The following is a 27,094-nucleotide window of genomic DNA, read 5'->3' as shown; positions in this document are numbered from 1 at the left end:
GAGCTATAGACTGCACACACATTGGGATTAGGGCACCGCACGTGCGGGGCCACGTCTACGTCAATAGGCGTTGGCGGCACTCCCTGAACGTGCAGGTTGTTTCCAATGCTCACCTCAAAATCCCGAGTGTTGTTGCAGGCTTTCCTGGGAACTGCCATGACGCCTATATTCTGAGACACTCAGCCCTCTGGAACCGATCCACCAAATGCCAGAGGGCTGGCTACTAGGTAAGTACCTTTTTACATATTACCCTGTCTGTCCTTATTTGTACCTGCTCTAATGTGTGTGTTTCCTGTTTCACAAGCATATTGTTCTTCTAACAGTGTGTCCTGTTTGAAAAAAACACATACCTTACCATATAAGGCAATCACTTCCTATCTGTGTTTTAGGTGACTCAGGATATGGGTGTGTTTCCTGGCTCATGACACCTTTGCGCTCCCCAGAGGGCCCTGCACAGCACCGGTATAATGAAGCCCATATTGCAACACGCAATGTGGTGGAGCGCACATCTGGCGTTTTGAAGAGTCGATTCCGGTGTTTGGACCGGTCATCGGGTACGCTGCTTTACAACCCTGCCAAAGTAGTGATGATCATCCAGGCTTGCTGCATGTTGCACAACATAGCCCTGTCCCAACCTGCCTATGTGGAGGAGGAACATGCAGCAGTCGTGCAGGAAGCCCAACCTACCACACCTCGGGTAGTGAGGGGTACGCATAGGGGGAATCTGGTGCGCACACACATCATCAGCCGTTACTTTTCTGGTAAGCACATGTGCCCTGTATTCCAACATGTACCTTTGCTGTAAGTGTACTCATAAACAAATTATTTACCAATACCATCTGTTTCCACCCACATTTAGCCTAATACACAGAGCCCAACGGATGCAGCTGGTGGTGCTGACCTATCCCTTGCTGGTATCAAGCTTGTAAGTACATTTGATACATGTATGAATTAAGTTTGCTGTAAAACATGGCTCACTGGTGTTGTGGAACTACACGTGCCAGCATGCCCTGACACACTATAACCATTATAGTCCAAACCATGAGTGTCAGAGCTTGCTGGAATATGTAGTTCCACAACCTTTGACGGGGCAGGAGTTACCCAACACTACTTCTAGCAATCCCATTGTCATATACCATTACACTATGTCATAATTCACACAACAATTGGTTCATAAATAATACACAGACACAATGGTATGCGGTTAGACATTTTTACTGCAGTATACTATGTCATAAGCAATCTGCATTTTTGTCACTAAAACATTAAAACTGTCGGGGGATGTAACAAGATGTATTGCATATTAGATGCAAATTACAAAAGTATCAAAAATATGACCTATCTTCTCCCACCATCAGGCCACCCTATACCACTTCTTGAACCTGCACCCAGGCCACCACGGGTCCTAATACTCCGACGGGGTGGGGAAGTGGGGGAGCCACTTATTGGGGTGCTTATCGGAGCCGCTGCAGCCAATCACAGCTCAGATACGGCCACCGTGTCCCGTCCCCAGCCGCAGGCAGCCAATAGGAAGGGGACCCCTTGCCGCGTGACGTCAGCGCGACGCACGCAGGCCCGCAAAGCAGCACTGGGAACGGGTGCGTGCGTCCTGTTCGCTTCCCTCTTCCAGGACAGTGGCGGGGGTTGGGCCCCCCTGGCTCAGGGGCCCGGTCGCATCTGCGACCGCTGCGACCCCTGTAGCTACGCCACTGCCTAGGGGTATTATGTACTTACACATGTACCCCGATACAGCATGTAACATTGACATTTATAATAAGTGAGATGGCTTGGTCAGATTACATTCATTTCCGCTGCAATGTAGCAGCAGGAGATGAATGTAGTGTGAGATATTGTTGATGTGACATGGGTGTGTGTACTGTATGTGTAATGGCCTGTTTTTTGTTTATTTACCTGCTTCCACAGATTCTGCAGCAACGGGCCTTCTTTTCTTGGATGCGTGAGCACTTCGGGATGGACAATCTGTGAAAGGAAAGATGGGCAGCCATTATGTACCTTGCAATGGATAAGCATTTTCGGCAAACATGCATTGAAATGACATTAATGGACAATACTTCCTTTGGTTAAGGACTACATTATTTAGTCCCCACATTATTTGACATCTGTTTTTCACCTGATTATTTTGTTAGATTATTATTAAACTATTGGACACATTACAACTGGTAGATAATCTGTGGTATGTAGGCATGCCAGCTAAACCACCAGTACACCAATGTGTTTTTGGCCACATACATGTTAGGCTGCTAGAAAGAATGTTACAGTGTTGATCAATATCAGCAGTTGTGTAACTATAAGGCCCAGCATTATGATCAATTTGAAATTAGGAGCAGGCAATTTATTGTGCTTGACCTTGCTGGGCTATGTAGTTCCACAGCAGCACTTTACTTAGCATAACAATACATGTGAACATTACAGTTTGAAAACATTGGCATGTATGTTTAAGATTGCATGTGGTCACACTTACCAGCTCTGGATGGCGTTTGCGGCCTATCGGTATCCGCGACGTGCATGCCAGGCAGGACCTCAGGGGGTATGATTCGCTTTAACTTGACCTCATAGGATGTGTAGCAGACAGTGGTGGGGCTTCCTCCGCCAGTCTTGGTGGCCTCCTCCAACTCCATGGCCATTTTACTTTTGAGCTGTCTCTTGATGTCATTGAACCTCTTCTTGACATTTCTGACCAGGCGCTTGTGCTGACTTACAGCGTTCACCGCCTGGGTGATGTCCTTCCACATAGCCCTTTTGCGCTGTGCAGTGGTCTTGTGGTGAGTTTTCCCAAGTAACCGGTCAAACACAGGTATGATTGCCCGGACAAGCGCAGCATTTTCCTCGTAGGAGAATCTGACCTTTCGGCCACTTTTTGTGCGGCCAGCTTCTACCTTCTCCTCCTCCTCCTCATTTTCTACTCCAGCCATGTACCCCTCCTCCTCCATGCCAGTGTCTTCCTCCTCCTCACCTCCATCTTCCTCCACCTCTGACATGTGGCCCTCCTGCAGCTGCTGTGGGGTATGGTCAAGGTCCTGGCTATAGGATGGGGATGCCAGCGGATCCTCCACCTCCTCCTGCTGGGGCTGGTCGGCCAGGGCCTGGTCTGGGGCTGGCCTTGCTGTGGCCATGCTGCCTGCCACACTGCTGCCTCTCCCACTTGGCTGGCTGCTGCCACTGCTCCCTCTGCCACTTCTCCCTCTGCCACTGCTCCCTCTGCCACTGCTCCCTCTGCCACTCCTCACTCTGCCACTGCTCCCTCTGCCACTCCTCACTCTGACACCAACACCTCTTCCTCTACTCACATTGCCACTGCTCCTCTCCATGCTCCTTACTTCCTATCAAAGAGTGAAATGGCGCCAGTGCCCCTTTATATAGGGGGTGTGATGCATAATGGAGGGGACAAAGGTGGGCCAATAGGTTGGGGGGTTCTTAGTCATGCGGAGACAGTTTTGTAAATCGCACTCCGGTTGGTCCAAAACTCGCACATGACCGGCGGAATAAATCGCACTTTTTTGTGACTTAAATTCACACCACTTCGCACTTTTCAACATCCAAATCGCATCCCATTAAATATGTGATTTATTACCCAAAAATGCGATTTCAAAAAGGGCGAATACCAGCGATGTGGTGCGAGATAAAAAAATGCGCATTTATCTCATCCCATAGAATGTCACCCTCTATTTTTTTTCTCTCAATCTTTTATTTTTAAACAGTCCTATTTTAAGTTGAAGGATTTTTAAGGGATGGTATCCAGGAATATTTAGATCATCACCGTCTACTCAGTACTAACCAACATGGGTTCGTGAAAAATCGTTCATGCCAAACTAATCTACTAGGGTTCTATGAAGAGGTTAGCAAAAACCTTGATAATGGAAATGCTGTAGATGTGATTTTCCTAGATTTCGCTAAAGCATTTGATACTGTCCAACACAAGAGATTGATTAATAAAATGGAGAACCTAGGATTGGGTGAAAATATCTGCAGATGGGTAGGGAATTAGCTATGTAATAGAGAACAAAGAGTGGTTGTGAATGGTGCTGTATCAGATATGATACCGGTACTAAGTGGAGTGCCCCAGGGTTCGGTTTTGGGGCCCATTTTGTTTAACATTTTTATTAACGATATTGGGATAGGGTTACTCAGCAATGTATCCATCTTTGCGGACGATACAAAACTTAGCAAAGTCATCAAATCATCAGAAGATGTCACCATGCTTCAAAATGATCTTGCAATTCTAGATGAGTGGGCAAAAAAATGGAAGATGAGGTTCAATGTAGATAAATGTAAGGTTATGCACCTTGGGAGACACAACCAGTGTGCAAGTTACAACCTTAGCGGAGAGGAACTGGGTAATTCCATACTTGAAAAGGATCTAGGAGTCCAAATAGACAGCAAACTAGGATGTAGTGCCCATTGTAATGTAGCTACAAAAAAGGCCAACAAAATTCTGGCATGTATTAAGAGGGGAATGGAAACTAGGGACTCAAGGGTAATTATGCCACTATATAAAGCATTGGTGAGACCTCACCTAGAGTACGGAGTACAGTTCTGGGCCCCACACTATAAAAAGGACATCATAGAATTAGAAAAAGTCCAAATGCGAGCAACAAAGCTTATTAGGGGAATGGAGAATTTAAGCTACGGGGAGAGATTAAACAATTTTGGACTATTTACATTAGAAAAGAGACGTTTAAGGGGGGACATGCTTAACATGTACAAGTATATCAAGGGCCAATATAAGGAACTGTCACACACCATCTTTTCTACTAGAAAGGAATCTAGGACGCAAGGGCATGAGTATAGATTAGAAGAAAAAAGATTTCATTCAGCTAGTAGAAAGAATTTCTTTACGGTCAGAACAGTCAAACTCTGGAACTCTCTTCCCAGAGAGGTGGTAATGGCTGGCTCATTAAATGCGTTCAAGGCAAAGTTGGACAAACATTTACTGGAGAAAAACATCCATGGGTACAAATAAGAAATATAATTTGTCTGTAAAATACCAGAACCTACCAAATCAGCAATGGATATCTATACCAGGTTGAACTAGATGGACGCAAGTCTTTTTTCAGCCTTACCTACTATGTAACTATGTAACTATGTAACTAAGTCCCGCCCTTTTTCCTTATTAAACCTGGATCTATTCTAGGAGTGTTAGTCTCATTTGGTACATATCTCCCGTTATTTCTTACAGATGCCCTCTTATTTTTAAAGGGTATTTATATTTTTATTTTTATTCTGACTATTATTACCCATCTTCCTAACATATGGTGTATTATTTCTTCTTCTCCTTTTTTACTACTATCAGGGAGTTCTGGTTGCTTACTACTATTCATGGGTAGTTCTCGTTTTCCCTTTTTATTTGAGACTAGGGGTGACATTTAATAGAGTCCGATTTTGTGTTTTTGGCGATAATTAGTAAAAAAAATGGTGTTATCGCATTTTTTCCTAAAATCGTCCATTTAATAGGGTGCGCAGAGTCCCGTAAATCGCATTTTTTCAGAAAAATCGCACTTTTTCAATGTGCGGGGGAAATTAGCATTTTTATCGCATCCAGATGTTTTCGCACAGAAAAGTATACAAAACGCATATTTAATGATATGTGCAAACGGAAATCGCACTTTTGAAGTGTCTATAAATCGCACTTTTTTCAGACCAGGTTCTGATGGGTGAATTGGTCTGAGACATGCACAGATCATTGTGATCTATACATGTTTCTGGTGTAAAAATAGAGTTAAATAAAAAAACATGGCATGGGGTTCCCCCTCCTGAGCATAACCAGCCCCGGTCCTGGTTTCATAAAATCACGGGGCAAACCAAATAGGGGTCCCATGGATTTTATAAAACCAGCACCAGGCTCAAGGGCTGGTCCTGGTTCCCAAAATACGGGGGACAAAATGAGTAATATAACAGAGGTATGTATGGATGAATGGGCTACGTATGAAATAAAGTTTTACTGTAAGTGTGTATTTTTTTTACTATTTGTACTGCTGGGGCACTACTAGTCCCAGCGGGCCCTTTATCGCCCCGCATGCTGGGACGTGTGGTTCTCCAAGTCCCTGCATGTGGTGCAGGCTTGCTGGGACTTGTAGTGCCACAGCAATACATAATAGTTTTTCTAATTTTTACACCAAATATCAGCTCGATGCCCACAGCCCAGGGGCATCGAGGACAGCCCCGGGCATCAGCCTGGGCAGGTAAGTTCTGGAGGGGGGGGACCCCTTCTTTGGGGGGGTCCCCACTTCCACAGGACCCCTGCCCATGCTGACCGGTCAGGGGGATGAATGCTTTGGCCGGGGGGACTTGTATAAAAAGTCTCCCCCCGGCTGTGGGGATTCAGTATTGAATCCCGGCGGTCGGGATCCCGGTGTTCAGAATCCCGCCGCCGGAATCCCGACAGCCGAAATGCCAACAAGGGGGGACGTGGATCGCCCCCCCTTGCGGGCTCGCCACGCAGCGTAACTGCATCCCGGCTGTGGCATTACCCTGCTGGCTGGTTGGGCCCGGTGCTGGTTCTTGAAATACGGGGGACCCCTACTCATTTTGCCCCCCGTATTTTGGTAACCAAGACCGTCCCTTGAACCTGGTAATGGTTTTATAAAATCCAGGGGACCCCCATTTGGTTTGCCCCGTGATTTTATGAAACCAGGACTCCATTTCACCTGGTTTTAAACTGCCACAGAACCTGTGTAATTAATATGTGTCCTGGATTAAAGGGATGAGTTGGTCACCCATCAAGTGTATAATACCTCTATTTCGTGTTCAACTGATTTTTTGTTTTTCTAGGACAATAAGTTCCATTAGTGTAATTGAACAGGTATCCAAAATTTTATACCACTCTGTTTTAAATGATTCTGATTCCATTAGGAATGACAGGGTTTTATCGATTTTTAATCCTCTGGGGATGAGTTTATCTTTAAGATATTGTTCTAGTCCTAATGCTGTATTTGTTTAATGTCATATACTTGCTTGATGTCATATACTGGTTGTCTTCCTATATTTTATTAGTCTAAATTAATTTTATTCATTTTAATTATACTTGTGAAAACATGTGAAGTAGAGGGTTAACAGCTGATTAAGTGGAGCCGGGCATAGGTGAAAGTCTGTATTATCTGATTATTATGTGTATATTTCTCACTCAATGTGCAATTGGGATACAAAATGTTTTTTTTCCTAACCAGATTTACCCCTCCCTTTTGGCACCTGAGTGACATCACAATCTGATTGAGCAGCTTGACAACAAATGTGTTGTAAAGGTGAAAGTCTATAGGCCAACGGACTCCACATGACCAACTCAGCTACCCTTGAAATAGTCTACAAGTGAATAAGCGGCACATCTTGAAAAAGGATACAGATGTTATCCGAAAGGCGTTGATATACAAGTGAGTAGTGAGGAGACCGGCACCCTATCTACACGGACTACTGATGGACACAGGCACGCATGCTCCTTTCTGGTTATGTCAGCTGTCCGCCCCCTGCACGTGCGTTAAAACCTCATTACCATATGTATGCACAGTGTTTTCTTGGGAACGCCCATGCAATGGTGGGCGTACGCATATGCAGGGAATGTGCATTCGGCAAACAGATTAAGCACTGAGTTTGCACGCTCCTATCGTATGCACATGCACAGAAATGCAGCTGCGCATGCACAAAACATTGGTTCCCCTTGCAAATTCACGCAAGAGTGAGTCAATCAGAATAAGGGCCAATGTATGATACAGTACACTATGGCAATATACCGTACACAATAACATTATACAGTACACAATTTATGATACAGTACACTGACATTATACAGTACACAATGTATGATACAGGACACAGTTACCACCCCCAAACGGCCACAGAGAGTCAATCGCAGAGCAAGTAACCAGCCACTGGTTGTCTTCATACAGACTGCTTGCACATGCACACAGTGCACCATGCTTATGGGCCGCCATTAGTAACCAATCTTGAACACTACATGATAATAGAATTCAGAGATATTGGTTACATATACCAACTATTATCATGTAGTGTTCAAGATTGGTTACTAATGCCATTCAGTGAGCTGATTGAAACAATGGCCCTTATTCTGATCGGTGCGGCCGGATCCGATTATGCGGCCAGGACCGTGCGTGCGAAACCCCGCCTTCCATACGGATCGCCAACTCCGTCCGTACGCGGTAAGAAGCTGGCCGAACGGACCGCACGTGTATTTTTCATGGAATACGCCTCCTCCATCTAAGGGAACCTCCCCCATCATTCGATGGTCGCAGACCATCGAATGCAGGACCGAGTGCTACACCAGCTCCCGCAACCTCAGACCACACGGACATTTTTCCGTGCAAAAGCAGGGATCTGGGCGGGCAGCTGACATCCGGCGATGTCATATGTCCGCCCCCTACACGTGCGTCACGGCCGCATTACCATACGTACGCCCAGCGTTTGCATGGGAACACCCATGAAACGCGGGGCGTATGCATATGGTAATGAGCCCAAATAGCCCTTCACGCCCCTCTCCACCCCCTGTTCGGAGTGTTCACATATCATGCGGGATTTGGCCGTACGCCCCGCTCGCACATGCGCAGAGACGCCTCTGCACATGCGCAGATACAAAACATCGGCGGCCCGAACGCACGCGGATATATCCGCACCGACCAGAATAAGGGCTAATGTCTTTTTTTACTTACTAAGCTTCTGTGATCCGCTGCTGCGTCATTGCGCACATAGCTACTAGATGCCTCTAGCAAGCTTCTGTGATACGCTGCTGCGTCATTGCACGCCTTGTGTTACTAGTTGCCTTTGACACACTTCTGTGAGCCGCTGCCGTGTCTTTGCATGCCTTGTATTACTAGAAACCTCTTGCACGCTTCTGTGATCCATTGCTGCTGCATTTCTAAATTTTACTACTTTAATCCTGGAAGTTGGGGAGAAATATGAAAAAACGTGTAGCCCAAAATGCGAACAAATACAATCACATTTAGATGACCAAGATCATACTAACATGATCACTTACTGTGAACCATATTATTGAGCAAATTCTGCACAACGGCAATAAAAAATATTGTGAGTTTTTATTATGGCATTTGAAGAAAATGTTGCCCATTGCTAATGCTGTGTGGTCCGGTTGGGACGGTGCAGCAGCTGTACGATATATGCAGTAATCTGCAGGGATGTGTGACTCCTCCGTTACCATCTGGTCTGGTGATAAGACCATTGTACAGTAAATAAGCTGAGTCACTCAGTAACCAGAATGTGACCGGAGATATTAGGCACCAATTAGAGACTTCTGCGGTTTTTTCATGATCTTTACCAGTAACTTTCTTTTCGGGAATCAGATGACGTAAGAATAACTTGGCACAAGCATTAAGGAACAGAGGCAGCGTCATCCATGAGAATGATAGTTCCCCTGACAATGTTTGGGGGAGGGTAAAGAAAGCACTCAGTGTAACAACGTAGCCTCACTTATTAAGCGTTTCTTCACATTGTACTCGTTATACCTCCTCTGGGATCACAGATCTCATAAGTCTCTGTGGATAAGGACAGCTGCTAAATGTTATACACAGTAAATACTACTCAAACCTACTGCTCAATATCCAACAAAAGAGAGATATAGATATATACAGTATATATAGTGCAGACTCGGATTCCAGAGATCCGAGCCCCCACGGACGTCATCATTCCGAGCCCGATTCTGAGCAGCGCTCGGAGATTCCAGCCTGACTCGGGTCCGTCCGCGTGATTAGAATGTCATCTCCCGGCGCCGGATTTCGCAAGGCTTTAAAAGAAGCTGCCGCACCCGCCATCTTCACTCCAGTCAAGTAGTGGGTTGGGAGAGGGTGTGTTGGTGCTGCTGCTAGGGCTTAAACTTGAGCTTGACCTTGAGCTTGAGCGCAATATTTTTCAATCGCTGGTGCTGTCTCTCAGTGCTGCTGTGTAGTCTAACTGTGTACTTGTAGTACTACTGTCTCCTCTGTGCGGTCTACCTCTGGTGTGCTGTGCTGTAATTAATTATTTTATTCGCTGGGGCTGTCTCCCTCAGTGCTGCTGTGTACTCTGTTCTCCTCTCTGCTTAGGAGAACAGTCTAACTGTGTACCTGTAGTACTACTGTCTACTCTGTGCTGGGGCCTACCTCTGGTGCTGTGCCTGTAATATTATAATTATATATTATTAATTTTAATTAATTATATTATATATATAGTCCACTGGTGCTGCCTGCACTGAATCTGCCAGTATTATTTAGTTACTCAGTCAACTGTTGCCACTGACAGTGCTACTGCCTACCTAGTGTACCTACCTAGTACATACTAGGCTGCTACAGGTATATCTAATTTAATTAAAAAATAATACTTGTGCTGTGTGGGACTGTAAAAAATAATTCCATGCTGCTGGTGCACTGACGTGTGCCACTGAGTGCCACTGCCAAGCAGTACCGTCCTAATAATAAAATTATTATATAAATTCTGCTGGTGCACTGCATAAAGCTACTGGTGGTGTGTAATATTAATAATAACTACCTTTTGTGGTGACCACTGGCAGTGCTACTGCCTGCCTGCCTACCTACCTAGTACCTATTAGTTTATTTTCTCTACCTACTAGGCTGCTATATTATTCCTAATTAATTTAATTGAATTATATATAGTCCACTGGTGCTGCCTGCCTGCACTGAATACTGTGAATAGGGGTTGCCAGTATTATTTTCTCAGTCCACTATTGCCACTGGCAGTGTTACTGCCTAAGTGTACCTACCTAGTAGTACAAGTACACTACATACTAGGCTGCTATATCTAATTTAATGAAAACAAAAATAATATTTGTGCTGTGTGGGACTGTAAAAAATAATTCCATGCTGCTTGTGAACTGACGTGTGCCACTGAGTGCCACTGCCAAGCAGTACCTAATAATAAAATTAATTATTATAAATTCTGCTGGTGCACAATACTAGTATTGCTGACGTATCTACCTGTCTTGTGCCTAGTACTACTGTCTTATCTACCTGTCTGGTGCCTAGTATTGCCATATCTGCCGTCTGGTCTGGGGCTTACTTCCTAATACTGGCGTACCTGTGTGGTCTGGGGCTCTCTGCCTAATACTGCCATACCTGTCTGGTCTGGGGCTCACTGCCTAATACTGCCGCACCTGTCTGGTCTGGGGCTCACTGCCTAATACTGCCGTATCTACCTGTCTGGTCTGGGGCTCACTGCCTAATACTGCCGTACCTGTCTGGGGCTCACTGCCTAATACTGCCGTACCTGTGTGGTCTGGGGCTCACTGCCTAATACTGCCGTACCTGTCTGGTCTGGGGCTCACTGCCTAATACTGCCGTACCTGTCTGGTCTGGGGCTCACTGCCTAATACTGCCGTACCTGTCTGGTCTGGGGCTCACTGCCTAATACTGCCGTATCTACCTGTCTGGTCTGGGGCTCAGTGCCAAATACTGCTGTACCTGTCTGGGGCTCACTGCCTAATACTGCCGTACCTGTGTGGTCTGGGGCTCTCTGCCTAATACTGCCGTACCTGTCTGGTCTAGGGCTCACTGCCTAATACTGCCGTACCTGTGTGGTCTGGGGCTCTCTGCCTAATACTGCCGTAGTTACCGTCTGGTCTGGGGCTCACTGCCTAATACTGCCATACCCGTCTGGTCTGGGGCTCACTGCCTAATACTGCCGAAAGTGTCTGGTCTAGGGCTCACTGCCTAATACTGCCGTACATGTCTGGTCTGGGGCTCACTGCCTAATACTGCCGTATCTACCTGTCTGGTCTGGGGCTCACTGCCTCATACTGCCGTACCTGTCTGGGGCTCACTGCCTAATACTGCCGTACCTGTGTGGTCTGGGGCTCACTGCCTAATACTGCCGTACCTGTGTGGTCTGGGGCTCACTGCCTAATACTGCCGTATCTACCTGTCTGGTCTGGGGCTCACTGTCTCATACTGCCGTACCTGTCTGGGGCTCACTGCCTAATACTGCCGTACCTGTGTGGTCTGGGGCTCACTGCCTAATACTGCCGTACCTGTGTGGTCTGGGGCTCTCTGCCTAATACTGCCGTACCTGTCTGGTCTGGGGCTCACTGCCTAATACTGCCGTACCTGTCTGGGGCTCACTGCCTAATACTGCCATACCTGTGTGGTCTGGGGCTCACTGCCTAATACTGCCGTACCTGTGTGGTCTGGGGCTCACTGCCTAATACTGCCGTACCTGTGTGGTCTGGGGCTCTCTGCCTAATACTGCCGTACCTGTCTGGTCTGGGGCTCACTGCCTAATACTGCCGTACCTGTCTGGTCTGGGGCTCACTCCCTAATACTGCCATATCTACCTGTCTGGTCCGGGGCTCACTGCCTAATACTGCCGTATCTACCTGTCTGGTCTGGGGCTCACTGCCTAATACTGCCGTACCTGTGTGGTCTGGGGCTCACTGCCTAATACTGCCGTACCTGTCTGGTCTGGGGCTCACTGCCTAATACTGCCGTACCTGTCTGGTCTGGGGCTCACTGCCTAATACTGCCGTACCTGTCTGGTCTGGGGCTCACTGCCTAATACTGCCGTATCTACCTGTCTGGTCTGGGGCTCAGTGCCAAATACTGCTGTACCTGTCTGGGGCTCACTGCCTAATACTGCCGTACCTGTGTGGTCTGGGGCTCTCTGCCTAATACTGCCGTACCTGTCTGGTCTAGGGCTCACTGCCTAATACTGCCGTACCTGTGTGGTCTGGGGCTCTCTGCCTAATACTGCCGTAGTTACCGTCTGGTCTGGGGCTCACTGCCTAATACTGCCATACCCGTCTGGTCTGGGGCTCACTGCCTAATACTGCCGAAAGTGTCTGGTCTAGGGCTCACTGCCTAATACTGCCGTACATGTCTGGTCTGGGGCTCACTGCCTAATACTGCCGTATCTACCTGTCTGGTCTAGGGCTCACTGCCTCATACTGCCGTACCTGTCTGGGGCTCACTGCCTAATACTGCCGTACCTGTGTGGTCTGGGGCTCACTGCCTAATACTGCCGTACCTGTGTGGTCTGGGGCTCACTGCCTAATACTGCCGTATCTACCTGTCTGGTCTGGGGCTCACTGTCTCATACTGCCGTACCTGTCTGGGGCTCACTGCCTAATACTGCCGTACCTGTGTGGTCTGGGGCTCACTGCCTAATACTGCCGTACCTGTGTGGTCTGGGGCTCTCTGCCTAATACTGCCGTACCTGTCTGGTCTGGGGCTCACTGCCTAATACTGCCGTACCTGTCTGGGGCTCACTGCCTAATACTGCCATACCTGTGTGGTCTGGGGCTCACTGCCTAATACTGCCGTACCTGTGTGGTCTGGGGCTCACTGCCTAATACTGCCGTACCTGTGTGGTCTGGGGCTCTCTGCCTAATACTGCCGTACCTGTCTGGTCTGGGGCTCACTGCCTAATACTGCCGTACCTGTCTGGTCTGGGGCTCACTCCCTAATACTGCCATATCTACCTGTCTGGTCCGGGGCTCACTGCCTAATACTGCCGTATCTACCTGTCTGGTCTGGGGCTCACTGCCTAATACTGCCGTACCTGTCTGGGGCTCACTGCCTAATACTGCCATACCTGTGTGGTCTGGGGCTCACTGCCTAATACTGCCGTACCTGTGTGGTCTGGGGCTCTCTGCCTAATACTGCCGTACCTGTCTGGTCTGGGGTTCACTGCCTAATACTGCCGTACCTGTCTGGTCTGGGGCTCACTGCCTAATACTGCCGTACCTGTGTGGTCTGGGACTCTCTGCCTAATACTGCCGTATCTACCGTCTGATCTGGGGCTCACTGCCTAATACTGCCGTATCTACCTGTCTGGTCTGGGGCTCTCTGCCTAATACTGCCGTACCTGTCTGGTCTGGGGCTCACTGCCTAATACTGCCATACCCTTCTGGTCTGGGGCTCACTGCCTAATACTGCCATACCCTTCTGGTCTGGGGCTCACTGCCTAATACTGCCGTATCTACCTGTCTGGTCTGGGGCTCACTGCCTAATACTGCCGTACCTCTCTGGGGCTCACATAGACGATGAAATGCCAACAGCGTCGTCTGCCACAGCCGATGCCCAGTGTTAAAGCAGAGGGCATGTACAATCGAAACCAAACTTCCGCAAAAGGAATAAAAATATGAAATGTAAATTTTTGGAAGAGAAACTTAAATTTGGCAATATGCCATTTACGACACGGAGTGGCAAGGAACGGCTAAGGCCATGGCCTAACTTCATGACTAGTGGTGCAGCTTCAGATGACGAGGAGAGTCCTCCTCCTCCTCTCTCCCCACCCAATAGGAAATTAAAGAGAGTTAGGCTGACACCGACTCAAAAAAGTCTGAAAAAATTTCAGAAAAAAAACCCGATAAAAATTCGGAAAATAAATCTGAAAAAAACTCAGCCTTCTAAAGACATCCCAAATCCCCACGGAGAGTCCTAGGGTGGCAGTGGTTGTGATGCCGGACCTTCCCATCACTGTACGTGAAGAGGTGGCTCCTTCCACCATTTGCAGTACGCCCTATGCATATGCTGGAAGGATCACCCACAGTCTAGTTCCAGATTTTATTAGTGAAGGTGATGTTGTACACCAGGAGGAGGATATTGATGCAGCTGGCACTTAGGAGGAAGTTGTCGAGGAGGATGGAGAGATGGTTTGCTTAAATGACGCACCAGGGGAGAATGAGGCACCTGTGGGGGAAAAAGTTGTTGTCCATGGGATGAAACAGCCCATCGTCATGCCTGGACAAAGGACCAATAAATCCACCTCTGCGGTCTGGAATTTTTTTTATCCGCATCCAGACAACAAAAGTATTGCCATTTGTAGCTTATGTAAAACTCCAATAAGCAGGGGTAAGGATCTTGCCCACCTAGGGACAACCTCCCTTCAACGTCACCTAAAGAAGCGTCATGGTTCAGTGTTTAGTCCAGAAAGTGCGGCTAGCAGTCCAGCGACACCTAAATCACTTGTGCCTCCTTTTGGAGCCAAGTGCCTGAAAAGCACACCACCAACTCCCTCCTCGACAAATTTCTCCTCAATCCCGATAGGGGGGAGTCCTGCAGTCCTTCTCACCTGCATGAATGACTCCATAGATTCCTGCGGAGGATCCTACTACTACTGCCGCTGCTGCTCCTGGAAGTCAGTCATCATCCCAGAGGGGAAGTCGTAAGACCGCTGCGTCTTTCACTAAGCAATTGACCGTCCAACAGTCGTTTTCCATGAGGATGAAATACGACAGCAGTCATCCTATGGCAAAGCGGATAACTGCGGCCTTGACAGCCATGTTGGTGTTAGACGTGCGTCCGGTGTCCGCCATCAATGGAGTGGGATTTAAATGGTTGATGCAGGTATTGTGTCCCCGGTACCAAATCCCGTCTAGATTCCACTTCACTAGGCAGGCGATACCCGCGATGTACAGGGACGTCAGAAAAAGTGTCCTCAGTGCCCTGAAAAACGCGGCTGTACCCACTGTACACTTAACTACAGACATGTGGACAAGTGGATCAGGGCAAACTAAGGACTATATGACTGTGACAGCCCACTGGGTAGATGCATCGCCTTCCGCAGCAGCAGCATCTCCTGCACGCCAGCTCCTTCCAAGGCAGGCTATGCTGTGTATCACCGGTTTCAAGAAGAGGCACAACGCCGACAACCTCTTAGAGAAACTGAGGGAAATCATCTCCCTGTGGCTTACCCCCCTTAGACTCTCCTGGTCTCCCATGTGAGCGCATCCTACGTCCCCCGGCGTAATCCACAGCAGCGCGGTAGCTGTGATGTCATCCGACCCCGCTCGCTTCCTTTGTCTGCGCTTGTTGCCATGGGGACGCGGCAATGCTATCAAGAAAAAGAATAAAAGTTATAAATAGAAAAGTCTTTAAACTAACACCTCCTTGTGCAGCCTCAGAAGCAACGTGCTAGAAACATGTTGAAATACCTGAAAAGGGGGAACATGAGAGAACGACTGTATGCATAACATGACAAGCAAAATCACATCCACTGGATACAAAACAACTAAATCCAATGAGACATATCAATCACATACGGATGGAAAGGATAAATTGAGCAGATTGATATAAAATACTACAACCAAGGGGTCAGGTCTCAGCATTTGGCTGAATAAGACAAATTAGGATAATCAAAGGAAGCAATTCAATGAAAGATATTCATTCAGCCCATATGGGTGAATGGTGTTCAAATTAAAAATCCATCTAGCTTCCAGTTGTAGCAATTGCTTGCCTCTATCTTCGCCACATATGCTCAAAGGAGCTTGGTCGATCATTTTATACTTGAGTGTAGGGAGAGGATGTTTACAATCCCAAAAATGTCGGGCGACAGGTTGATCCGAAGCAGCGCCCTCTAGTGCTGCCTTAATGGATGATCTATGGGCCGCCATAAGTTCTTCGAACGTTCTGGTCGTCTTCCCCACATAAAGCAGCCCACATGGGCATTTGATGATGTAGATAATATATGGACTTCAACATGTAAAAACATGTTTGATTTTGTAACGCTGTCAGAATGAGGATACACAAAAGAGTCTCCTGGTTCCAGGTACCCGCAGGTGACACAACCTGTGCACCTATAGTTGCCCGGTTTTCTCGATAAGAAGTGTTTATTGACTGCCTTGCCAAGATTGGTCACATCGGTTTTTATGACATGATCACGTACATTTCTGCCCCTTTTGTAGCAGGGCATCACTTTCATATTCTTCAATGCTGATAGATCCAGATCTTTGTTTACCATCAGCCAGAATCTTTTCAAGACTCTCATAGATGAGGGACTGAACGTGGGATAGGTGTTAATAAATGGCCTAACCTACTATGTAACTATGTAACTGAACACAGTATTCCAAGTGTGGTCTCACCAATTCCTTGTAAAGAGGCACTATCACATTGACATCCCTTGAATCCATTCCCCTTTTAATGCATGCCAATGTCTGGTTTGCTTTTTCTGCTGCACTTGAGCAGTGTACACTATTACCCAATTTTTAACCTATGATGAGCCCCAAGTCCTCCTCTACAGCAGAATTTCCTATAATAACTCCATTAATCCTATAAGTAGCTTATTTTTGTTCCCATAATGAATTTATTTACATTTATCAAGGCTGAACTGCATTTTCCACCTTTCCACTACCATTCTAGTTTAAATAAATCACTTTGTAGAGTATTCAGATCCTCTCCTGAGTTAATTTCTTTCCATGTCGTCTGCAAATATTGCAATTTTACTCACTATGTCACTTCCTATATCAATCATTAATGAATATATTAAACAAGGTGGGTCCCAATATCGAACCTTGCAGGACTCTGCTTTGGACCTTACCCCAGCTGGAATGTATGCCACTCTCTGTCCCCGATTGTGCAACCAGTTTTTAATCCATATTGTTTATATTTTATATCAGTTTTTAATCCACTTAGTTTTATTAGTGCCTCCAGTACACAGTGCCTCCAGTACCCAGTAACATGCCACACTTTAAACCCCCCAGTCATTTATATGAGTATATTATATACAACATATTAAGTAGTCTTAAGGCCTGTCGGAAAGAGGGGCAAAAGTTTATGATTATGCAATTCTCAAAAGGTTTGTAAAGTGAAAATGTTTTTCGTTTAATGGACCCTTATAGGCCTTTAACCCCTTTGGTGGTATATGCGCTGTAGGAGCGGGATCTCCAGAGAAAGGGTGAACCACTGGTGCACCACCATCAGTACAGCCTATCTCCCCCGCTCAGCACATGCTGCTCCGTGCCGTGTGCTGAGCAGGAGAGAGAGAGGCAGCCCCTGCACAATTTTTTTTTACAGGGACGTGGTCATGCCCCTTCTTGTTACCACGCCTCTTTTTACTGTGGCCCGGTGGCGCTTTCAGCACTCTGGTTGTATTTAGAAAGTTATAAGCCTGGGGCAAATGCAGGATTTTCAGAAGGGGGTTTCCAGAGGGGCGGAGCAAAGCACGGATATGGACGCTTAGGTGACCCAGTATATGCTGGGTTAGTTAAAGTATTATAGATAGACCAAATGTATATAAATAACAATAATAATAATAACAATATATATATATATATATATATATATATATATATATATATATATATATAAAACAACCAGTAGCGGCGGCATTCATAAATAACCGACAGGAAAAGCAGATTCTTTTCCTGTCGGTTATTTCTGAGTGACACCGCTACGGGATGTTGTATGGAGATCCCGGTCCGGGATCTTATTCGGAAGGCACCAGCTATTTACACTCATTGTACTGGTGTGCTGTTCCTAATTGATATCTATCTATCTATCTATCTATCTATCTATCTATATATATATATATATACATACATACAGGGGCGTCAACAGCAGTGTAGACCCCTGGGCATAGCAATGTATTGTGGCCCTGACCGATCCTCCAGTGGTAGGGGTGGGGGAAGCTTTGATGTCCCACGGGTGGTAGGGGGTATTATATCAAATGCTCAGCATGCAGGGCCTGGATCATTATTTTCCAATAATTACCCCTTTACTGCACAGAAGGTGGGAGATGGGGTTGGAGAAGGGGGTATTGGGCTGAATGGGGGAGGACAGCTTGCTTGACTGCAGATATCTCCAGGTCCCAGAAATAGATTTCTTAGATTTTAATAGAATTAAAAACTAGGGAATCCCACCTACCAAAGTGTATTGGGGACTAGGGGATCAGAGTTCAGGAGGCAGAGCAATCTGCCAATGAGGATATAAAACGGCATACCAGGCGTGTGGAGCTGGAGCAGTAACCAGCTGCTGGAAGGCTGATATCTCTGGTATCTGTGAACAGTAGAGAAAAGCTACTACTGTTCATCAAAGGGGACCCAGCTTTTGGAATATACCCTAAGTCAGACAGAACCTAAAATATATGACTGGGAAGAGCAATTAACAGGCTTGGATGGGGACCACTGCTTTGAAGTCAAATATCTCCGGTTCCCAAGGGACAATTTTTAATTTTCTTGTATCCTGGGAAAGAGGGGATCCTCAGCTTTCAGGCTAGGACACTTATGCTGCTTTCCTACTGCCTACACAGGTAATGACCCATTTTTTTAAACAGGTCTTTAAGACCCTTTCCCACTGCAGCTTTTAAACGGTAAATTACCGTTTAAAAGCTGTTTTTGTCACATTCACACTTACCCGTTTTAAAACCCTTTTAAGCAGTGTAAAGATGGGGGGGAGGATTTAAAAAAAATCTGAAAGGCTGAAAGAGCAGGGGCTGGTAATAAAAAATCAGGAAACCCGGCAAATAGGTGTTCCCTGATTTTTTAAAACCAGCCCCAGGCTCCAGGTCCAGGGCTGGTTCCCAAAATACAGGGGACAAAATGAGTAGGGGTCCCCCGTATTTTAAGAACCAGCCCCAGGCCAAACCAGCCAGAAGGGTAATGCCACAGCCGGGGGATACTTATGATATAAGTTCCCGCGGCCAAAGCATCACCCTACTGACCAGTCTATGAGTCCTGACACACGTGAAAAATAAAAGTTTAATACATCCACAGCGCACACATACTGATACTTACCTATCTTGAGCCATTTATATGCCGCAATCCGCAGGTGTCAGGGGAGGGGGCGGAGCTAAAACTGCACAATCGTGTCATTTTAGCCCCGCCCCCTCCATCAATATCAGTTGTTTCGGCTATTTGCCGTAATGGGGGTGGGGTTTAATGACGTCACTTAAGCCCCGCCCCCAAAACTTGTAATGCAAGATTCCTCTCCGGGCTTCTTCCGGAGAGGATTTTTTGAAAGTCGGCAACCCTGCTATAATTTATGTTTTATCCTATTTGTTAAACTGTTTCTACAATAAATGCTAATTAAATGTTGATTTCTAAAATGTCCACTTGGTGGCAGCATTTCAGCAGAAATAATAATGTGTTTGTGATCCTTATTGAATTTCAATAAAATCAAGTTGTGCTGGGAGTTTATGTTAGAGATGATCGGTTCGGATTCCACGGAATCTGAACTGCTCTGAACATAGCCGGCACTTGCTAGTTTCCAGCTTTGTTCGGAAACCCGAAAGCGGGAATCTGGCGTCGGATTCTCGGGAGGTGCCTAGTCTATAAAAGCTCTGTGTCCCGAGAATTTGGTGCCATTTCACCCTCACACTTCCAGCTGCGCACAGCTCTGCTAGTTGTGCTGTGTTCAGGAGCCTGGGTGAACTTGAATCAACAATCACTTGTTGTCAGTCACATCAATCTATTGTGCAGAGGGGTGTTGTGCAGAGGGGTGCAGTGCATTTAGAGTACAGACAGAGGGGTGTTGTGCAGTGCAGACTGCAGAGGGTTTTGTGCTGTGCAGAATCAGAGGGGTGTTGTGCAGTGCAGACTAGAGGGGTTTTGTGCAATGATGAGGGTTTTTTGGCAGTGCAGTCAGTGCAGACTTAGCAGATGGGGTTTGTGCAGTGCAGATGGGTTTGTGCTGTGCAGACTGCAGAGGGATTTGTGCAGAGCTGAATTTCCCATTAGGCCGCCTAGGAGCGGCACATGTTTGGGGGCGGCACTTGGATGGCTCTGATAGTACTTTCAGCCCAAAATGTACTAATAACTGCAAAATATCCACTGTACTGTACTATATTCCATCTTAAATAGAGTGTAAATGGATAGGACATGCAGATACTGCCTCTGTATACTGTCCTACTGATACCCCATTCACACCAGAAATGCAGGGACAAACCCAGGAATTCAGTTCCCGGGACAAGCAGGGACATTCCCGGGTTTGGACCCATTCACACCAGAAATGTCCCTGCATTTTCTGGTGTGAGAAGGGGGCGGGAAGGAGGCCGGCAGGAGGCGGGATGGCGGCGGAGGTGGGGAGAATACTCACCCCGGTTGCTGGTCCTCCGTGCAGGCCAGGGATCCACACAGGCGGCGGCGCAAATGACGGGACAGGCTGCGGATGAAGATGACGCAGCTCTCCGGCGTCCTCACTGCCGCCGGAGAGCTGCGTCATCATCATCCACCGCCTGTCCCGTCATTTGCGCCCGCCGCCTGCGTGGATTCCCGTCCAGACAGCACACCGAGGACACGGCAACCCGGGTAAGTATACCCTGTACCTTTCACACCAGCCAGGTCCCCGGGTTGAACCCGGGAACAACTATGGTACCTAGCCGGGTTGAAATTTGCCTGGGATTTTGTCCCGGGAACCTTTCACACCAGCGCTAGTACCGGGTTGTTCCCGGACTCAACCCGGGAATTTAGGCTGGTGTGAATGGGGTATGAGTAAATATGAATACATAATAAAAGAACATGTCACAGTTAGTGGCTTTTTTATAAATCCATTATATTGGTTATTATCAAATGAGGGCTTATAAGTAATCAATAAAAATAATACAATTAGGTGGGGGAGGGGTGCAAACATAATTGTTGTGCCTAGGGGCACGCTCATCCCTAAATCCACCCTGGATTTGTGTGCTGTGTTATATATACTTAACTTAATTATATTGATTGTACTGGTCGTGTGTTAGGCAGGCAGGCTGTCAGTGTAGTGGGGTACAGTAGTATACAGACAGGCTGTCAGCTTTTGTTATATATTTTTTTTCATTGTGTTATGGGGTCACTGTCACATAGGCATATACTACTGTCAGAAGCAACACTGCATGTGTGATTATTCTGCAGCCATGGTCCACGCAGTGTTATCAAAGGCCCATCCATAAAAATAAATTGCTGTTGTTTATTTTTTGGCTGTATACTGCACCCCAATAGGTATGCGCCGCAAATTGGGTGTGTGATTGTTCTGCGTCCAAGCAGCGTTATACAAGCTGTGCATTAAAAACAAATTAAATTTAAAAAATTCTAATCGATTTTTCTCATCTTTAATTATGCATTCTTTGTATGTAGTGCACCCATAGTATATACAGTCAGAAGGTGGGTGTGTGATTGTTCTGGCAACCAAGCAGCGTTATACAAGCTGCACATTAAAAACAAATTACATTTAAAAATTCCTAATCAATTTTTCTCGTCTTTCTTCATTCTTTGTGGGTAGTGCACCCATAGTATAACATGATCAAGCAAGATAGGGGTCTAATTGGGTGTTAAACTGATGCTTTTTGGGGCCTAGTTTTTCAAACTGTCATCCTGTCTGCCGCTGCAGTGCCACTCCTAGATGAGCCACGTGTTTGTGCTGCACACTTGTATGGCTTAGCATAGTTATCCAGCTACCTAGGTGCAACCTTTTGCCCTAAAAACAATATTGTGAGGTTTAAGGTACTCAAAATTGGCTGGAAAGGGCTGGAAATTAATGTTATTGAGGTTAGTATTACTCTAGGGACAAAAAAAATGAAAAAATTACGTGATTTGGGCATATTTTGGCAATTTTTCATAAAAATCCAAATCCAAAGCTTTTCACCGCCACGCGACAAAGCCATATCCAAATCTCTGCGACGAATCCAAGTACAAATCTTCGGCCCCAGCGCTCATCCCTAGTTTATGTCTTGGGAATGATTTACCCTCCGTTACAGGCAACTTATTACTGAGCTGAATTTCCCCCATCCTGTGCACCAGGTAATAACATTGCAAATTATTTATTTCCTTGTATTGTCTTAAGTTATCTGCATGTGGCAGTGTGCACCTCTGCGTGTGCCTGTGTGCATTGGCGCCGATTATGTGGGCTTGAGCACCCATGAAAATTCAGGAACCCCCACTAGCCGCCCCCCCCCCCCCCCCGAGTCCTGATGGCCGCTGCTGGTCTGCCATAGTTAGTACTACTAGTGCACTGCAGGCTGCAGCAGTGCTGAATCTGACAACTCAGGAAACAAGTACCAATCTGTCTTTAGGATAAGCTATTATAAACCTAGGTTGAACTAGATGAACGCAAGTCTTTATTCAGCCTTACCTACTATGTAACTTTGTAACTGAACACAGTATTCCAAGTGTGGTCTCACCAATTCCTTGTACTTTCACATTGGCATCCCTTGAATCCATTCTCCTTTTAATGCATGCCAGTGTGCGGTTTGCTTTTGCTGCTGAACTTGAGCAGTGTGCACTATTACACAATTTTTCATCTATGATGAGCCCCAAGTCCTCCTCTACAGCAGAATTCCCTATAATAACTCCATTAAGCCTATAAGTAGCTTCAGAGGCGTAACTAGAACTTTGCGGGCCCCATAGCAAATTTTTGAAAGGGGCCCCCAACCTTTATCATTACGAGAGAGAGAGAGAGGAGTGGGTAAGAGAGATAAACAATAAAAGACAGACGGTTTTCAAGGAAAAGTTGGGTATGAGAAAAAGAAAGTGTTAGGGAGAGAGAAATAGAGGCACAAGAGCAAGCAGGGAGTAGAGGCATAGATGGACAGATAGATGAGGGGGGGGGGGCATGGATGGCTATATAGATGAACAGAGTACCATATGGGGCATAGACAGACAGACTGGAGGGGCGACAGACAGAGAGGAGGTGGCATAGACAGACAGATGGATGGAAGGAAGGAAGGAGCATACATGGAAGGAAGGAGCATAGGAGGATGCATATATGTATACATTATATGGGGACTTAGAAAGGTGGATGGGGCAGGAGGGGGCATAGAAAGACAGACAGATGGAAAGAGCATAGACAGATGGATGGGAGGGGCATAGATGGGTGGGTGGTGGAAGGGCAGGAGGGGGAAGGGCCGGTGCAAGGCACCGGAGCGCCCCAGGCAAGTCGGGGTGGGGGCGCCCCGGTGCCGGGGGGGGTGTACCTGTCCTGCGGCTGTGTATATAAAGCTTGCGGCGGCGGCAGTAGGGGTCCCTGCAGTCAATAAGAAATAACGAGCGCTATCTGCCTGGCTACGCGGAAGCGCTTCTGTTGTGAAAACACTGGCCGCACGGCGCACGCTGATTGGCTGAATCTCAGCCAATCAGCGTGCGGCCAGTGTTTCCACAACAGAAGCGCTTCCACGTAGCCAGGCGGATATCGCTCGTTATTTCTTATTAACTGCAGGGCCCCCCGCGGCCGCCGCCTCAAGCTTTATATATACACAGCCGCAGGACAGGTACCCCCGCGGCACGGGGGGGGGGGGGCGAAATGCCACCCTCCAGTGTCCGGCGCCCTAGGCAAATGCCTAGATTTGCCTAGTGGTGGCGCCGGCCCTGGGAGGGGGCACAGCCAGACAGACAGCCAGACAGAGACAGAGCACTATAGGTACTTATGTAGTATCTGGGCGTCCGATTTAGAAATTGGATCGGATCGCATCGCATCGCATGCGACCAAATCGTATGCGATGCGATGGTCAAGATTTTTCCATAGGATTCAATGTTAAAATGGTCTGAGTCCATTTTAACATAGAATTCAATGGGAAAAAGGGGTCCTTTTGCTTTCCCCACTATCCAAGTGGGCATGGAGTTGGATATAAACCTGTGGCGAGCGTAGCGAGCCACCGAGCCCGAAGCGTGGCGAGCGTAGCGAGCCCCGCGAGGGGATACAGAATACTTTTTAAGAAATATGCGTTCGCTCGCCACGCTTCGGGCTCGGTGGCTCGCTGCGCTCGCCACGCTATATAAAATCAACTCTATGCCCACTTGGATAGTGGGGAAATGAACAGGACATCGAATCGCATCGAATCGCATCGCATCGCATCTGATTGTATGCCTTAAGGTAAGGCATACAATCACAAAATCGGACGCCCAGATACTACATAAGTACCGCACTATATTTTAAACAGCAATTTACCAGGTAGTTTCCGCAGAGGCTCCAGGCTGTAACAGGGCTTTGTCCATGATGTGGATAGAGCTGCTGGAGGAGCAAGACCCAGCAGATACGTGCCATTACTGCAGCCTCACCACTGCACCAGCAGCCTTAGCCTGTAGGAGAGCTAGAGGCTGGACGGCCCCCTCCCTTGCATAAGCTTCTCCTGCTCCCCTTCTTTGGCTTCTCCGGCAGCAGCCTCGTCTCTCTCCAGTCTCCATGACTTCGGCACCGCCTTCCCCCTGCAGCGCAACCTCTCTTCCCCTGCCGCCGCAGGAGATTCTCTCCTTGCTCCTCTGGTTCACCCAAGTAGGAGACTCTATACCCCCGTCCCCTCCTGCTTCAGCAGCAGCCTCGCCCACTGTCAGTTGCCTACTCTGGGTGTGTGCGGCTGACAAACTGTATAATTACAATCAGTCAGCCGCGCACGACCAGCGCCGCTTCCGGATTCTGAATCCGTTGGCACTTCTTCCCCTCCACCCACCATCGATACCTGGCCTGCGGTAGCAGGGATAAGTATATGAAATGTAAAAATTTTTTAGAGGGTGCAGGGGATTGCCTTGGGCCCCCCCCGAGCCGCCGGGCCCCATAGCAGCTGCATCCCCTGCACCTACTACAGTTACGCCACTGAGTAGCTTGTTTATTTTTGTTCCCATAATGAATTTATTTACATTTATCAAGGCTAAACTGCATTTTCCACCTTTCCACCACCTTTCCAGTTTAAATAAGTCACTTTGTAGTGTATCCAGATCCTCTCCTGAGTTAATTTCCTTCCGTGTTGTCTGCAAATATTGCAATTTTACTCACTGGGTGACATTTAATAGGTTGCGTTTTCCGATTTTTGTCGATTTTGTTGTGTGAAAATGGTGAAATCGCCTGTTTTTTAGAAATCGCCAATTTAACAGGCATCGATTTACTGCTAAATTCGCATGTTTTGGTGTCTAAATCGCACATGTTGGAAACGTGATTTCATATTGCATTTTTTATCACATCCAGATGTTTTCCCATTGAAAAGTATACAATTCGCAAATTTAATGGGTGGCGATTTTGGAATTCGAAATCAAAATGCAAATTATAATCGGAAAAAAAACAGACCAGGTAGAGGCTGGCGATTTATGTTAAAAAAAGTGGTGATAAACTCATAAATGGTTAAATTCATCCCAGGTGGCTCACATTGCAATCATGAACTCCCCTACATATACCCCCACAAGATTGTGGACACCTGTGAGGGTGTTTGTGATGGAGTTTCTGCAGAGTGGAGTGGAGCTGCTAGTGTGTGAGCTGGGACGTTTGGAGGAGCTACGCAGGAGGAGGGATTATGCTGCCCAACAGATCCAGGTACCCTGACCACTTTGTGCTTCTCGTAGGTACCGTGCTAGGGTGTTCCTGGACTCCCTCTCAGATCAACAGGTGGTGGAGATGTTTAGGCTGAACCGCAATAACCTGTTGAACTTATATGAGCAGGTAAGAGAGGATTTGGACCAATGTTCCCTCTAATTTTACGAAGGCTTTGTGCAGAAAAAGATATTGGCTGTGCAACTTTGGAAGGAAATGTACATTTTTGTGCGTCACATAACGTATACAGGCCTAGGTTTCGAGTTCTGTTGAGTTAATAAAGCAATTTGAATGTTTACAGACTTCACACACCACACATATAGACTATAGCAGTGATTTTCAACCGTATTAAACTCTTGGCACACTAAAACAAGATTTTAACCTTTGTGCGCTCAGTTGTAATGTCTGTGCGCGGGCTCGGCGAGTTGTGTGCGCGCGCACACGTGCACAGCTTAGAGGGAACACTGATTTGGACCCTTTTGGGGGTGCCAACTATGCAGTGTCTGGGCTACAGAAATTAATGTGTGCCCTCTACTTCTTGGCCACAGGCTCATCCCAGTCTGTGAGCTCATGGTCTTTGGGGGTGTCACAAGCCACTTTCTCTAAACATTTTCTCAGGTGTTAAATGCTTTAAAGAAGCTGTAAAGAAGCTGTGGCGCACATACATCACATTCCCACGTTGTGAGTCCGAGTGGCAGAACCTGAAGGTGGCATTCTATCAGCTCTCAACATTTACAAATGTGCTGGAAACCATAGACTGCACCCACATTGGGATACGGGCTCCGCACATGAGGGAGCATGTGTATGTTAATCACCGGGGCCACCACTCCCTCAATGTTCAGGTGGTATGCGATGCCAACCTCAAAATTCTCAGTGTGGTTGCAGGCTACCCCAGGAACTGCCATGATGCCTATATCCTGCAGCACTCAGCTCTCTGGGACTGCTTCTAGGATCACACCATGCCGGAGGGCTGGATAATAGGTAAGTCAGCTATCAGTGTTTTATTAATGTAATTTGCTAAATACCCACATGATATGTGCCCAACAAAACACATTCATATTTCATTTGTAGGTGACTCAGGATATGGGTGTCTACCGTGGCTCATAAAACCTCTGCGGAATCCACAAAGCCCTGCACAGCACCTAGGG

Source organism: Crinia signifera, chromosome 12 (assembly GCF_055691185.1).
Source record: "Crinia signifera chromosome 12, ASM5569118v1, whole genome shotgun sequence".
NCBI lineage: Eukaryota > Metazoa > Chordata > Amphibia > Anura > Myobatrachidae > Crinia > Crinia signifera.
Note: the sequence above shows the minus strand (reverse complement) of the source record.